General features: G+C 41.7%; 1 protein-coding gene across 1 annotated transcript in view; it reads left to right on the top strand.

Annotated features, from left to right (window-relative positions):
* The first annotated feature begins 13,416 nt into the window (after positions 1–13,416).
* Positions 13,417–16,158, top strand: part of TENM4 (teneurin transmembrane protein 4) — a 648,250-nt gene continuing 645,508 nt past the window's right edge. The window contains exon 1 of the mRNA XM_075416263.1: positions 13,417–13,489. The gene's annotated coding sequence lies outside the window, so the exon portion shown is untranslated. The remainder of the gene's footprint in view (positions 13,490–16,158) is intronic.

Here is a 16,158-nt window from a genome sequence, read left to right as displayed (position 1 = left end):
CGCAGGTGGCCAAGAAGGCCAACAGCATCCTGGCTTGTATCAGCAGTGGCCAGCAGGAGTAGGGAGGAGATCATGCCCCTGTACTTGACACTGGTGAGGCTGCACCTCAAGTGCTGTGTTCCATTTTGGGCCCCTCAGAACAAGAAGGACATTGAGGGGCTGGAGCATGTCCAGAGAAGGGCAACGAGGCTGGTGAGGGGTCTGGAGAACAAGTCTTACGAGGAGCAACTGAAGGAACCTAAACGTACAGAACATACATAATGGGACCTGATGAGATGCATCCCAAAGTCAGGAGGGAACTGGCTGACGTAGTTGCCAAGCCACTCTCCATGGTATTTGAAAAGTCATGGCAGTCAGGGGAAGTTCCCAGTGACTGGAAAAAGGGAAACATTGTGCCCCTTTTCAAAAAGGGTAGAAAGGAAGACCCTGGGAACTACCGACCTGTCAGCCTCACCTCTGTGCCTGGGAAGATCATGGAACAGATCCTCCTAGAAGATATGCTAAGGCACATGGAGGCCAGGAAGATGATTCAAGACAGCCAGCATGGCTTCACCAAGGGCAAGTCCTGCCTCACCAATCTAGTGGCTTTCTATGATGGTGTAACAACAAGGCTGGACAAGGGAAAACCAATAGATGTCATCTATCTGGATTTTTGTAAAGCCTTTGACACGGTCCCCCACAACTTCCTTCTTTTTAAATTGGAGAGCCATGGATTTGATGGGCGGACCGTTCGGTGGATAAGGAATTGGTTGGATGGTCGCAGCCAAAGGGTAGTGGTCAACGACTCAACGTCCATATGGAGACCAGTGATGAGTGGAGTCCCTCAGGGGTCCGTACTGGGACAGGTGCTGTTCAATATATTTATCAATGACATGGACAGCGACATCGAGTGTACCCTCATCAAGTCTGCAGATGACACCAAGCTGAGTGGTACGGTTGAGACACCAGAAGGATGGGATGCCATCCAGAGGGACCTGGACAAGCTGGAGAGGTGCGCCTGTGTGAACCTCATGCGGTTCAACAAGGCCAAGTGCAAGGTCCTACACCTGGGTCGGGGTAATCCCCGCTATCAATACAGGCTGGGGGATGAAAGGATCGAGAGCAGCCCTGCCGAGAGGGACTTGGGGGTACTGATAGACGAAAGGCTGGACATGAGCCGGCAATGTGCGCTGGCAGCCCAGAGGGCCAACCGTGTCCTGGGCTGCATCAGGAGAAGCATGGCCAGCAGGTCGAGAGAGGTGATTCTGCCCCTCTACTCTGCTCTGGTGAGACCTCACCTGCAGTACTGCGTTGAGCTCTGGAGCCCTCAGCACAAGAAGGACATGGAACTGTTGGAGCGGGTCCAAAGGAGGGTTACAAAAATGATCTGAGGGCTGGAGCACCTCTCCTATGAGGACAGGCTGAGAGAGTTGGGCTTGTTCAGCCTGGAGAAGAGAAGGCTGCGGGGAGACCTGATTGCAGCCTTTCAGTACTTAAAGGGAGCCTATAGGAAAGATGGGGACAATCTTTTTAGTAGAGACAACAGTGACAGGACGAGTGGTAATGGTTTTAAACTAAAACAGGGTAGGTTTAGGCTGGATATAAGGAAGCAATTCTTTACAATGAGGGTGGTGAAACACTGAAACGGGTTGCCCAGAGAGGTAGTGGAGGCCCCATCCCTGGAAACATTCAAGACCAGGTTGGACAGGGCTCTGAGCAACCTGATCTAGTTAGCAGTGTCCCTGCTCGCTGCGGGGGGGTTGGACTAGATGACCTCTAGGCGTCCCTTCCGACCCAAAATTTCTATGATTATATGATTCTATGAACTGGGGTTATTTAGTCTGGAGAAGAGGAGTCTGAGGGGGGACCTTGCTGTTCTCTGGAAATACCTGAAAGGAGGTTGTAGTGAGGCGGGTGTTGGTCTCTTCTCCCAGGTAACTAGTGATAGGACAAGAGGCAATGGCCTCAAGTTGCGTCAGGGGAGGTTTAGATTAGAGATTAGGAAAAATTTCTTTATTGAAAGAGTGGTCAGGCATTGAACCAGGCTGCCCAGGGAGGTGGTTGAGTCACCATCCCTGGAGGTGTTTAAAAAATGTGTTGATGTGGCACTTCGGGACATGGTCTAATAGGAATGGTGGTTTTGCGTGGATTGGACTTGATGATCTTAGAGGTCTTTTCCAACCTATGATTATATGATTCTATGATTCTATGAAGTTCATATTAACAGCACTGACCCACCAGTCATTGAAACTTAAGAATGGGCTGCAGTGACTTTGTTTTAGAAATCTTAGCAGAGCTGTGGCAGTTACCATCCAAGATGGAGTTTTAAATAAGAAAGCAGTGGTGATGGAGAGAAATAATAATTAATGGACTGTTTCTCTTTGTAGGAACATATATTTACTCTTAATTTTTTTAGTGACCTAAAATCCATTTTGCAGTTCTAGATCTCTGCTAGATGAAGAATGTAGTTTTCTAATAATCTTAACTTTTATATAACATGTAATATCTATCCTCTTGGTTTTAGTGGCCAAAGAGACCTTGTCAAGGTCACCTGCCTTCTTGAGACTAGTCCCTTCCTCCTTGAATTTTCTTGCTGAATTCAATGTGGATGATCTGGCAAGCTTTGAAAGCATTCTAGCTTAGATAGGGAGCCTGAGATTTTCATCATGCTTAGCTGAAAACTGTTCTTCTGAAAGAGCTTGGCTCCAAATCCTTTAGCTGCCCAAATTATATTTATAGTTATACTTGGCATCTACCTGACACTTCCCAGACACAGATCTCAAGGCAGTTTTACAAATCACTGCTCTCCTCAGTTTACAAGGAAGTTAAGATGACTTGATCCCACAGTTGCTCAGTAGCTGTTGTCCAGACTCCTGGTCTGAAGAGTTATGTTCTGAACCGCAGTGTCCCTGCGATGTTAGAAACTATATAGTCTGGAACAAAACTAAACAAAGCTGTCTTGATTCAGTTTGAACATTACTGTGGTAGGACTAAAGAAAAAAAAAAAGTATAAAAATAAATGAAATCTACTGATCCTATGGTTAGAAAGTCAGTAAGGACACTTTAATACTATACATAGAGAAAGTATACAGTATACAGTATATACAGTATTAAGGAGATAGGTGTATTTTATCTTCTGTCAATGCATAAAGCTGTCTGAGTGTAATAATAGTTCTCAGCTGGGCATACCTCTGCATAGATTGCTTACAGATCATTGGAAACATTTGTACAGAGCAAAGCACAAGACACTGACGAATAGAAAAAACATTTGGTAACAAGTATTTTAGCAGAACTAGCTTTCTTTCTAGCAGAGAACAGCACAGAACTGTGAAAGATTCAGAAAGTATGTATTCTTTAGCTTTTCTAGATGAGGTAAACTGGTTCAGAAATGCCTGGTCTAAGGACTGAAACTTCACTGCAGCATCCGCTTTTTCAGAGCCCCGAGAGCATCGTGACTCATCTTGGGGGCCATGGAGGCTACAGTGCCTCTCCTACTGCACCCTTACTGTGCATGAACATATACAGACCAAATAACAGCTTATACTTGTTGGTGAAGAGGTGCTATATTAATTTGTATTTCTCTTCTACAAAAGCCATTATGTCTTTTGGGTTTTTTTTTTAAACTTTCAGTTCAAATCAACTTAAGGAAGGAACAGCATTTTTGGAAACAAAATTAAGGTCAGTGTTTCCTCCCTAATAGGCCTCGTGGCCTCATTACTTCTCCAGCAGGATGATGGACCAGTTGTAGCCCTGCCAAACCTCTCTGTCCTCAGCCAAATGTGACAATCCCTGGGAAGCTCCTGCTCCAGTTCTTGCTTTGCCTCAGGTCTCTCCTTCCATCACTGTCCCCGCTCAGGCTCACCCTGTTGCAGGCAGTCACTCTATCGAGAGGGAAGAGTGTTTTCTTTTTTGTTCCCTTTGCAAGGGAAGTCACCATTGAACTATGTTCACCTTCTGATTTTATTTACATGCCTGTTATTTGTATGGTCAAGGGCGAATACTAATAACAAGGAATGTTTTGAAAATAGTGTGGAAAACATATAAGTTAGTTAGGGAGATTTAAATGTTAGTACCATTTCCAGTACCGTACTCTAACTGCAGGGACATTCATTGCCAGACTAATACATACAGTGGGAGGTCATCAGGGATATCAGACATAGGCCAAATGCTATTGCAAATAAAGCATCTGTACTATGGTCAGTATGCCCTTTCATTTACTTGCCTTTCCATGCTTGAAGTTAGAAAATCAGAATTTCTTAATCGGGTGGAAGGAAGAAAGAAGAAAATCTGTTGTTTGTTCTTCATTCAGAGAGTAGTCCTTTCAACATACATCTTAAAACATTCTGGCTATCTTTTTCTCTTTTTTTTCCTCCTTTATCCTTTCCTTTTTAACTTTTTCTTTTTCTTTTTCTTTCTCTTTTTCTTTTTCTTTTTTGTCTTCTTCTTCTCTTTCTCCATTATTTCATTTTTTCTTTTCTTTTTCAATACAAATAAAGAAGTGCTATGGAGGTTGTCATTGATGTGACAGAATAAATGGAAGCCTAATTTTCCAGTCTTCCAATGAGATTTAAATCTATCTCAAAGGCATGAATGGCCACTGCTGACTAACATCATTTCTGTAATTTGTTTGACTCCAGTGCAGTTGTACATGGGATAAATTTAGTCATTATTTTCAAATGTGAGCTATTAATCCATATTTTCTGTTTTGCACAACTACCGTTTTGCTATTTCTTGAAATTCAAGTGCAAAGCATTTAGTTGGAGGGACAGTGTGTTTATACAGATCATCATCTTCTTTCACTAATTTTTCCACATCCATTCCATAGATTTTCTACAACAACTGCTGTCTGTGTTATAGATCATCAGGAGGAATTATGCCTTATTACCTAGGAATATCTTATTATACCATGGTTTTGGTCTCCCTCAGCTGTCTTCTTCCATCATCATAACAAGATCTGTCCTGCTAGTTTAACCCTCTAATCTCTGTAAAAATGCTAGTGCGGCCATAGCCTAGGATGCCTTGGGCTGACCTTGGCTAAATTTCTTTTCAGATGTCCCTCAGGCTGTGGTTACGGTTTTTATTACATGACTTTCTTGATACTTGCACTTGAGTGAAGAAGAGCACTTTGACTTCTGGTCTTCTGACCTGCAGCTACATGAGCGACATAGCACAGCATAGCAGGAGCAAATTGATAGGCTAAAGGAGTTTATTCTGAAGACCTGACATCCCCATTATAATTTTTAATTTTTTTGGTGTGCTGCTCTGAGCTAGCTCTACTCTAATCCCACAGAGTAAATGCTCATTAGTGGCTGGAACATGTTGACTCCTGAAGCTATCTTCCTCTTCAACTTCTATCTGAAAGGGATCCAGTTTGCTCCAAGGCAACTCTGAGATGCACACCAAATAACAGTGAGTGGGGACCTTCAACAGATTTGCCTCAATAGCACCCTGCTGATGCAAAGTGAAATGACAACATAGGTGAATACTTGTGAGGCACAGAAAACTTGTTTCCTTTCTGGTTTCAGCTTCACTGAACTGCTTATTCAACACAGAATATGGGCAGCTTTGTTCATCCTGTTCGCAACAAGCATCCCTAATATTTTAGTTCAGTGTCATAATTCAGTTTGTGAGGCAAAAGCCACCCCTCTCCCCTTAAGAACAAATCAATAAATGGTGACATGATGGAATCTCTCCACATATTTCTTCACTCCCCATTTCTCATACAGAAGGGATATTTGGTGATTTTTTACTGAAGCTGGATTTACAATTGAAGCATAGAACAAGTCTTTTTTCACAGCAATGTGGGTAAATGCGACAGGAGGTAACACGGTCGCCTAGTCTACAGCCACTGAGATTGCAGGAATGCTAGGGAGAATACACATTCTTACAAAGTCAGGTTATTTGAGGAAACTGGTAGGTAAACAAGAAAGATATGTGCGAAAATACCTAAACTCGACCTTTTTTTCCCGCATTTTCTAATAGATGTTATCTGTGTACTAAATGAAGAGCTTTCCTTTCTGTGTATGCTGTTGTGAAACGTGCTTGTTTCTCCTTGCAATGGCTCTCTGGCTTTTGAAAAAAATCTTTATAGGGTGTACTGTATTGATGGTAAAGTGCTACCAGATTACCACTCCTTTTACAGGAACCCTCATGAGAGGATGATGACAAGGATGGTATCAGCAAAATGACAGAGTATGAGGAGGTCACCCACGGGAAATGCAGAGGCTGCTGGCCAGCCCTGGCACACCAGGACTTTCCCACTATCTGTACTCTTAAAGCCTGTAGCAGTCAGTGGTCTTGGAAGGGTGGCGGTCCCGTTGAGTTTGATCCCGCAGGGTTAATGGTGCAAGTCATGAGTACTTATCTAAGGGGAAATAGGGCATCTTAAATATTAGAAAATGTTCTGCATACTTGAAATATACATAAAAATCATTTTCTGTCTGGGCTATATATTTATACAGCCTATAGCTGGCCTTGGTCATAAAAACACTGATGTTTACAGTCTGTAAGTAAGGGATAGGTGGAGAAAGCTATCAGTTATGCTGTATCACACCAGGTATTTTTATGCCTGAAGATGATGCAAGAGGGGAGCAGGAAAGACGGCTTGGAGACAGATTCTTCTTCTCTTCACCAATTTATTCTGTCCCCTACACTCCCTTGACCTTTGATCTTGCACAAGCCCCAAACTGAGCCTGAGCTCTACATGGTTGCATGGACGTCAGTATACTAAAAAACCCCAAAGCACTCCCTGTCTTATCCTGCAAAGAGTGCTGCAAGGCAGTTGAGCATGCCTGTGCAAAGCTGTGAGTAATCAGACAGTTAGTTCTTCTTTTAAGAAGCATTACATGTCCAGGCTGTGGTATTCTGGCTCCTTTCAAAATGTACCAGCTTAAACAATCTCTGCAGCACACATCCCTTTCCTCTAGTCCTGTTTTTTCCACGTGCTGTATGAGCTGCTCTGTTCCACTCCACAGTCAGCATCGAGATTTTTATATAAACGAAAGTTACTGAAATGATTCACAACCACTTCATTATTGCCGCTGTGCTGGGTGATAGGGGTTAGAGCATTTTTGGTACCTATAGAAATATACTTGGATGGAAGGAGGCAGGTAACAGTCTGGGCTGCCTCCAGCAGAGGGAAGTGGCACACACGCACGTCCCAGCCTGCTCCGTCCTGCTGCCGTGCAGAGCAGCCGGGAAAAACGTCAGGTCTTGTGTTTGCAGAGCTGAAATTTCCCCCGCCAACACAAATGCCTAATTTAATCCCCTTTGGCTCTTCGCTGCAATGTTCTTACCCTCCATTTCCCCCAGACCAAGAAACGAGATGTCTCCAAGCTGACGCTCAAGTACACCCCCCCTGAAATAAGACTTATCTAGACCATGGATTTTAAGTTCCAGAATAAGTGCTGGGAAACACAGGTGCAGCCAGGCCTCTGAAAGTGGTTTTGATTTTAAGTGCAAGGTTTTAATATTATATTCCAGATGCTGCTTTAAACTGGGTTACCTTTTCTCTGAAACTCGTCAGTGGGGATGACAGAGGGACACCCTGGAAAGGTCTTGAGCTTGTACAGGTGGTCTCAGAAGAGCCTACAAGTTAATCTGTGTGCGGATGAACACTCTTCTTCCTGCACACCAACACACAGCTGAAGGCTTCCAGACAGATAGCTGTGGTCTGTTTTTCCTCTCTCTTTGCTTATCAGAATCTTCTTTTTCTGTCACAAGGTCCCTTTTGGGTGTACACAAACACACACACACGCCTACACAAACTGAACAAACATGCACTCACATCTCACATGGAAAAGATCCTTCGACCACTTCTCCTTGACAGTTATACACTTTTAAAATATATTTGACTCTTTCATTTTAGCTTCTCTGCTTTTAGAAGGAGTAGATGCCTGCTGGAGATTAATTTATGGGGAAGAAAATGTCCTTAACATACACTTCCCTGATCTGCCTTAAAAGTGTTTGAAAAGCAACCAGATGACTTTGTCTCTCCCTCACCCCATCTAGAGCTGCAGGGAGGCAAGTTTTGCCTCAAGCTTTCAACCTTTTGATGCACGGATTTTCCACGCTGATCTACAGTAGGTGGGTAACAAGAAGATCCTATTAAAGTGAAATCAAGTAGCAAAAGGACAGTCAGCTCAGCAAATCAGAAATATACACGACCTACCCTTCCTTCACTGTATTCCTTCCTTTTTACCACAAGAATGAAAGAAAGGAAAAAAAGGGGGTGAAGAGGGAGAAAAGAACGACTGACGGCAATAGCAGCACTGGCGATGCCTTGGTTTTATATGTAGGAAATTAATCGTTGCTGCTAAAGACACAGCCTCTTTAATGAAGAGGCTGCTGCAATATCATCGCAACAAGGAGCAACCCACATGTTCGATTACAACAGGTTGAGCCAGTGCACGTTCCCCTGTGCCACACTCAGAAAATCATAAATCAAATGTCTATACCTGACGCTCCTTCATTTCCTACACGGAGATCTACTTTAATGCAGGCTTTTCACGGTACCTTTCTTTTCCAAGAAGGGGCTGGTGATGGCTTATTTACCTACTTACCTGTCCTTGAGCGATGTGGCTTTTATTTGAATAAATTAAACTGGCTGTTTCAAGAGATGCTTTTAGCCTCTTGAGTCTGGATCTAATTCTCATAAGAGTTTTTGCTTTAAACCTGTTTTTCAAGTTTTCAACCAAGTATCGACAGTCTGCAGGATGCAATTCTCTTAAAGGACCTTGGTGCCTATGGGTAAGAAAAAAATATCATCCTATCTGGCTATCTTGCCTGCTTTTAAATTCCTGATATATTTATGATAGACTAAAAGTGGAATGAGGGCTTATTAAAACAAGGAAACCTCCTTCTTTGTTAAGTTGCTTTGCTTATTTGGTGTGTGTGACTAGGGGACCAGATTTTCAGCTTCTAGGAGTTATTTTAAATCCTCTGCTTGCAGATATGTTTATTTTTAATTCTGTAATAGTACTTTTAATACTCCTGAGTGGATATATGCATTTGCTTTGCTTTGCGGGACTGATTCTGTCTTTCAGAACATGGGTGGCAAATATTTGAAAAATCAATTTTAGTATTTAAAGCAGAGCAAACTCTCAGTTTCTGCTTTTGGTGGGTGTGGACGGGGTGGGGTTTGTCATTTATTTTCCAGGACCTCAGCAGCAGCAAAATTTCAGGGACTAAATGCTCAGCTGTGTAAGCTGACTTATTTCTAAGACAAGGAAATCTATGGTTCGTCAGAAGAGTTGACTGTTGTTATAGATATGGGGTGATTTTTTTTTCCCTTGGGTGCCTAGGAGAAGAAATACAAAAGCCCAGTGTGAAATAGAAAAACATACTTTAAAAATCGGCATGAGAAGATGCCTTTTCTTTTTAATACACTGTACAAAGTTTTAAAGATGTTGACCCAGGCACACTAAAACACAACTTAAATCTGGCATGCTGCTACAGTGACTTGTTTTTTTCTCTGCAGTTTAGCATTTGTTTTTTTCTCCGTGCTATGCATTAGCACTGTATTCAAGCATATTCTGTTCTTACGTGAGCATATACATTTGGAGGGGGGAGAGAGGAAAGCATAAGGATCATAGAGAGCAAAAAAACAGAGGTCTCTTTCATTGCTAAAGTTATGCATTCATCGGGACCAGGGTGCAATAGATGCTATCAGAGTTCTTAGCGATGCTCAGGATACAAGAACAGAGAAATATCCAAGTTCAGGCCCTGCTTTGGAAATGTAGGCTCACTATTTAGTAGTATGAGTATCTAGAGCTCATCATACACCATGCTGGGCTCTTCAGTGACTGCAAAATGGTCCTTGACTAGAGATCTGAATGCTTCATCCCACATAAATTGGGGATAGCTCTGTTGCAGGTAAGAGTTTTTTTCCAGATCTGATCTGATGCATCTGAAATCAGAGTTTGGACCTAAATTGAATAGTTATTATTAATATTATTATTACGTTTGCTGCTATTATCTCTATGTAAACAAAATACCACATACCATGACAAAACTGCTGGTTTTATCTCTCTTTGTAATGCCCCAAATCCTGTAATCTAATTGTTACACATCCTTGCTCAAAAGAAAGGCTCAAATATTAGCTTAAGGTTGTAATAGCAATTAGCACTGCAGAAGCTTATGTTATCTGTGTGGATCACAGGGTTTGTTTACCACATATTTTATCAGTGGGTTATCTTGGGCACCTATTCATCTGACACTGGAAATCTTGATTTCAGTTGAGTTTTTAGGTGTCTGTCTGTGGTGAATATTTGTGCTGTGTGTTTTCTGATATGGGTGAAAGCACATTAAACACAGAAGGGAATGTAAGGGGTAAGGGAAGGGGGGAGAGATGGGGAAAACAAGTATTCTGGCAGCGTAATGCTACTAAATAGTGACAAAATGTATTTGAAAGAGGAATGGCAGTGGGATCTGCTTAACTGATGGTAGGACCGAGCCAGAAGTAGGTTTTCATTCTCTGCTGTCAGACCACAGGTAATAATTCACTCCCGAACACTGCGCCTGCCAGCTAAAGACAGAGGTGAGCAGAGCAGCTCCGCCTGCATTCACACTACCGCACCAGGGAGATTCCTGCACCAGAGACTTGGAGACTGGTTGGTCTGACTTTGACACTGTGGCAAATTTACTGCTTGCTTTCACTAAGAGCATTTTAAATTGAACTTTTGAAATGTAATCCAGTTTATCTTCTGCTGCCTCTGTTTATTGGCTGTGGAGAGGGAATAATAAGGCTCCTTCCCTAGGTTGTTCTCTGCTTATGTCCTGTTTTTCTGCTCTTTCCTTTACCCCTCTCTGTTGATAACCATCTGAAAAGAGGTATAGCATTATGCGAACCTCTACTTTTAGCTGGGGTGGTCATTTTAGGCTCTGAAGATAAAAGAGAAGGAAAGTCCTCACTGGAGAAGCGAAGTCCAACTCAGTCCTCCAGCACAGGAGGAACAACAAAGTCTCTCTATTAGCCATTTAAATCACAGACTCCTCCCCCACAAAATCATACCCTCCATCATTTCTTTGCTTCTTTGCTTCAATAACACCATTTTCTCTTTGACCTCAGCCCTCAGCATGTCTTCATTTCCATTTTTTATCTACCCTCATACACATATACTCCCTCTACAAAAGTCTCTTCTCCTCTTCTGAGGGCTGGCCAGATGCGTTGCGTGGAGATCCAAGAACTCTATAACAGGTAGCAGAGCTGGCTGGTTTGCACGTGCTGGCTGGCCAGCTGGCAGCCTGAGCAAAGCAATTAGCTAACGAGCTTATACAGCCGCCTTTCACTCAAACAAGCTGTGCTTTGTCGTTCTCTGCCGCATCACTGATTTTCTTAAAACATGTGAGAAATTTGTATGTTTTAAGCTCTTGCCCCTCTGGACAACTGGGTGAAATTAGCCACCAGGTTCAAAATATATTGCTAGGTGCAGGACTGACAGATGGGGAGCCAGATGGACAGACAGCACTCCTATAAAAGCTTTAATTCCTTAGGAAAGAAGACCGCGGGTCTAAGCACTACTAGTATGGGTTATAGGGTGGGAGGATTATGACCCTCATTAACAGTTGTCCTGTGTACAGCTCTTCTGCAGAGAGATGTAGAGGAAAAGTAAGTGAAGTAGCTTATTTCGGTTTGCAGGTGTGAGTTCAAGTCCTGTTCTGTCGTTGGTAGATTCACAGCAAACTAGGGTGGCTACTCCTTCAAAAGGAAAACGGAAAGGAAGGCTGATTTGTCACTAGCTCTACTACTCCTTTGTGTATTGTCATTTAAAGACATTCATGTGGCTTTTCTTAATCCTACCCAATAGGCTCATAAAACCTTTTCTGATGGTTTTCTTTACCCAGCTCAATAGGATAAATTAAATAGCATATTAAGACTGTAGTCTCTCATCCTGCAAATGACTGAACCCATCCTCTGACCCAGTTGCGCTCTGAAAATGGCTGGATTAGCCATGATCAAGCCGAACGGGCAACTTAGCCTGTATCTGGGGATTTCAGACAAGAAAAAAGACAGTTTTAAAATCTACCATCTACTAAATCCTAAACCCACCACTTAAATGTCACTCTCTAAAGCTACAGTCACCAAATGTGAATATGCTACAGCAAAAATTCAACCTCTGCAACCCCCCTTTGGGGTTTAGTAGTAGTGGTGTACAGTAGAAGTTCAGGTTTTGGACTGTTTGGTCCCTGTTAGGCTCATTCTTAAGTATAGGATTAACCACTTATTTTGTTTAGCCTTAGATACAAATGGCAATTTTTGTAGCGTCCCTCCTTACTAACATCCTCTGGTCCCTTGTGAGCTGGCATGTGAGGTGGAGAGTGCAAAAGAAGCGAAAGGTGAAATGCCATAGTTGGGAGAATTATCATGTGCAGAGTCGACAGGAAAACAAAATCAAGCTCCAGTGGTTATTGGATTCCCCCTAGAAAGTTGGGGAGAACCCTCGGTCAAGTCCAATTTCCTGCTTGAAGAACTGTTGATCAGCAAGGATTCTTTGGGTTGTTCTCCTTGCTGTGTTTATCTGAAGTCCGGATGCTTGTTTGTAGATGCTGATTGCAGTATGGGAAGACTAAAAAGTTTCAAAAAGTAATGTCACTCACTGCATGTTTGAAAGAAATTGCATGACTTACAATTCTTTTAAATTTTTTAAACCTTACTTTAAATTCTTTAAGATTTGTAAGATAGTTATGAAAGCATCTCATGCTTTTGATGCTGTGTATAAAGTCTTCACAGCTAAGGGTATCCAGTACAATAAAATAAGCACAGATGCTGCTAGAGTATTTCAAAACAACTTTCACTCCATATTTTCCAATGCGCCTTCAGTATGGAAAGCTTTGTAATAATTCTTCTTTCTTTTCTCCCACTGCAAAAGTTCTTCTTAAAAAAAATCAGGTCTAATCTTCAAAAATATTCACCGACTTCTGAGGCATGCTCTCATGTCTCTGAGTTTGAAGTTATTCTAGAAAATTTACTTATGCAGGGTGGCAATCCATATAATCTTATTTTATCTGAAAGCGTATAAGGGTCATATCAAAATTTCATTGGAGCTCCATCCTAGGAAATACAAGATGCTTGCTTACGAAATTCTGTTGTAAATGAATTTTGCATCTGGTCCTGCAAATGTACATGATTGTTTCTTTGTGATCCCTTTCAATGAATGAAGGCAAGAGATGTGAGTAGAGACGTGCAGGATTAGATCTGTGTTTTTTTTTTTTTTCCCTGCGGTATTTTAATGATAAAAGACCAATTTCTGCCCTTGCTTAACCTCCAGCAACCCCACTGATTTCCTTGTTCGTTCCAAATTGTAATGAATGACTTTACACACTGAAGCCCTTTTATTCTTTCTCTTTCAGATTGAGAGTCTCAGCCCAGACAATGGGCTCCATCCTGCACGAGTCGTCAACTGGAATAAAACCACTGATTTCAGCAGACATGCTCCATCGTGACTGAGAGCCGAAGCTGGTCTGTGGTATACAAACTTTCATGGAAAATAAACCAGGGAACAGCATGCAAGTAAGCACCATTTTTAACTCCTTAGCCTAGTTTGTGTTTGTATCAGCCCTGAGTCATGGTTTATACTTATAGAGCATGTATTAAATATCACTGTACTTGCACTATGTGTATCTATTTGAGATAATTATGGCTACTGTAGTACTGGTGGGACTTGCAGTCTTTAATGCATTTATCCTCACAACAACTGATAAAGTGAGGAAGTATTTTTATCTGTGTATTATATACAGGAAACTGAACCCTAGATCATTTTTTGCTACACCAGGGAACTGAATCTAGATTTTCCGAGTGGAAAGCTAGCACTCAGACTGTTGGTCTGTCTTGATATAAGCAGTACAAATAGGCACAGAGAATAGTGCTTCTTGTAAACCGGGGATGCTGAACTTCTTGGTCATGATACCGCAGACATGATAAATTGCTTACTGTTAAATAAAGTATTTGGGAATTGTCATGTTGCTACGGAGAGGCTACGCTATTATTAATGATACAAAAGGCACATATTTTGGCTTATTCTTCCATATCCATATTGACTTTGAAGTGCAAACAATAATGCAAACTAGATTTTGCCAGTAAACTAACACAATTTATCTGGAGGACAGAGCAGAAAGCTGGAGCGTAGACCCATTTCTCCCTGTCTGTGTGTGGAGGCATGTCTGCTGAAGGAGGCAGTGCAGGCAGGGAACAGAGGAAATGTTGATGCTATTTACTTGTCTGGTGAGGATTCATTGAGACAGGGTCTTGGCTGAGCCTGAAGAGATTAATAAGTGATGAAAATGTGTATCAGAGCCAGCAATCATACTCAGATCCACTGTGCCGTTACCACAAGCTCATCTTTTCTCTGTAATCATACAATAATGTTCTTACTTTGCCACCTCAAAGGTCAATGGTTGGTTCAATGCGTGGAAAAGAGATTCCTGAAGTGAAGGTGTTGGGGAAGTGGGTGCTCCATTCTGCTGTCTCAGAGGTTGTTCTTTAAAGGGGAAAGGAGGTGTCTCCAGTTCAGACTCATGCTTCCAGGGATGTCTACAAGTGAAATAACTAGATTTTCATTTCCCAGGAGCACCTAGCGTGTGAATGGGACTATTCATATGAATTTGCTACTGCACAAGCATAGATCTAAGGCGAGTCATTTAAAGTTAGTCGAGATAGGTGGCCTTATTGGAGAATAAGGACATATTACACAGTTGTCTAAAACAGCAGATTTCATCAGAAAAAGTCTCCTTCACAAGGAGATTATGGCTTGCATAGGAGTGCAGATTGGCCTTCCAAGTTTTATTTGATTTCAAATATTGTTTGGTATGCTATAGTATTTCATTGTAATTTAACGGCAATTCCCACTCACATAGCTATTTTAAATAGGTTCTTGTATGTACCTGTTACCTTGGTAGCCAGGTTTTTATACCAAGTCCTGAACATTTCATTATTAATAAAAATATAAAAGTCATCTATTCCATCCATTTTGTACGGTGAGGTGAGCAAAATTGGATGTGAAGTCACAGTGCGGTAATAGGGTAATTACTGTTTGCAGGATCTTCTAATATACTTATGGCCAGTTGTATTGAAAATGTATTATATTACAGTTGTTCGTGGCAATTTTATCATGTACTGTGGATGAAGAAAAATTCTATCCTATATATATATATATATCCTATATATATATATATATCTATGAAAAGATGTAATTTGATCCTCTGGGCAATTTATACTCTTCTTCATATGAACTACAACTTTTTGATGATGATCTTCTTCCCCCTTCATAAGCCATTAGTGGAATTTCCATAGACAAAAGAGTCCATGTTCTACTTCATTAGCATGAATGAACTAATATCTCATTTGAAGTTGGCCACATATGGTATATACATCATGTTTACTTAATACCAGAGAACTTACTTGAAGCACAAGTGTCTTCCATGAAAGTGGTCTCCCAAAATGCTTTCCACGGTTTAAAAAAAAACAACAAATGACACATTTACAGATTTAAAATATAAATAATTCATAGGGAAAAGGAAAATAATAAGCTTAGGGGAGGGAGAATAGAGACCTATACACTTACAGGACCTCCCATCTAATTGCCTGTAAATAATTGTCTTGTATGTATTACCCACAACAGAGCATGGTCCCTGACAATGTTAGAAGCCTGGGTGTCAGCTGCAGAGATCAGCTGCTGTTTGTAAATGGTCTTAACTGTGCTCTTGATTTTTCTGTGCTTACTGTATATAGTTTTGTTTTATTGGCACTGTAGTGTAAGCATATTCTGCACTATGCAAATATAAGAGCTGAGAAGCATATGGGCCGAATCCTGCAACACTCACTCAGGCAAATGTCCAATTCGCTTGATGGGAACTTTCCCCGAGTAAGCAGCAGGAGCAGACTCTCAGCTCCTTTGTATGCCTCCCCTGATTTCTCAGGTATGACAACAGACACTGGTACTTTGAAAACAGGGAAAGGAAGGATATAAGACCCAGTGCTGTGGGTAGACGCTCAGGTCTGTCCTGCTTAAGCCCTGAGATCCACTGAGATGCTACAAAAGGTCCCGTCAAGATAGAATGACCCTCTCTAGCCTTTAGCATCCTGCTAGAAATCAGCTAACATAAGGAAAGACCGTTAATGATACCACTTCTCTGTCCCCACTCTGGATTCCACTTCATGGTATCAGCAGTGGAGAAATCTCT

This window comes from Opisthocomus hoazin, chromosome 1, assembly GCF_030867145.1.
Source record: "Opisthocomus hoazin isolate bOpiHoa1 chromosome 1, bOpiHoa1.hap1, whole genome shotgun sequence".
Lineage (NCBI taxonomy): Eukaryota > Metazoa > Chordata > Aves > Opisthocomiformes > Opisthocomidae > Opisthocomus > Opisthocomus hoazin.
This window is presented reverse-complemented; position numbering and strand designations above follow the sequence as displayed.